This window comes from Hordeum vulgare, chromosome 4H (genome assembly GCF_904849725.1).
Source record: "Hordeum vulgare subsp. vulgare chromosome 4H, MorexV3_pseudomolecules_assembly, whole genome shotgun sequence".
Lineage (NCBI taxonomy): Eukaryota > Viridiplantae > Streptophyta > Magnoliopsida > Poales > Poaceae > Hordeum > Hordeum vulgare.
The window spans coordinates 450,676,469-450,677,624 of NC_058521.1; positions in this window are offsets into that span (position 1 = coordinate 450,676,469).

Sequence of the window (1,156 nt, forward strand, 5' to 3'; positions counted from 1 at the left end):
TCAAAAATATCTGCGCCAAGTTCCACCTCAGGGGGTGGGCCAGTGGGCCACAAGCCCCTGCTCCGCCACCACCCCCCTGGTGGCGGTGGGAAGGCTTGTGGGGCCCACAGGCACATGCCGCCCCCAACTCCAACTCTATAAGTTGCCTTTCGTCCCAGAAAAAATAAAAAGAGAAGTTTTCGTCGCGTTTTCGATACAGAGGCGCCGCCACCTCCTGTTCTTCATCTGGAGGGCAGATCTGGAGTCCGTCTTGGGCTCCGGAGAGGGGAAATCGTCTCCATTGTCATCATCAACCTTCTTCCCTCTCCAATTCCATGAAGCTCTTCGTCGTTCGTGAGTAATCTATTTGTAGGCTCGCTGGGCGGTGATGAGTATGATGAGATCTATCATGTAATCAAGTTAGTTTTGATGGGGATTGATCCCTAGTATCCACTATGTTCTGAGATTGATGTTTCTACTACTTTGCCATGCTTAATGCTTGTCACTAGGGCCCGCGTGCCATGATTTCAGATCTGAAATTATTATGTTGTCACCAATATATGTGTGTTTTAGATCCGATCTTGCAAGTTGTAGTTACCTACTATGTGTTATGATCCGGCAACCCCGGAGTGACAATAACCGGAACCACTCCCGGTGATGACCATAGTTTGAGGTGTTCATGTGTTCACCAAGTGCTAATGTGTTGGTCCGGTTCTTTATTAAAAGGAGAATCTTAATATCCCGTAGTTTCCTTTTGGACCCCGCTGCCACGGGAGGGATGGACAATAGATGTCATGCAAGTTCTTTTCCCTAAGCACGTATGACGACACACGGAATGCATGCCTACATCACATTGACGAACGAGAGCTAGCCACATATCTCTCCGTGTTATGGTTGTTGCATGATGAATATCATCCAAACAAATCACCGACCCATTGCCTACAAGTTTGTCCTACTGCTGCTACTACTGTTGCTACTGCTGTTACTTGTTTTGCTCTGTTGTTGCTACCACTGTTGCTATTACTGTCGCTTTCTATTGTTGCTACTTGTTACTGCTGTCACTACTACTGTTCCTTGCCGCTTCTATTGCTCGTTACACTGCCGTTACTCGCTACTTTGTTGTTACTACTGTGCCTGCAGATACTAATCTTTCAGGTGTGGTTGAATCTGACAAATT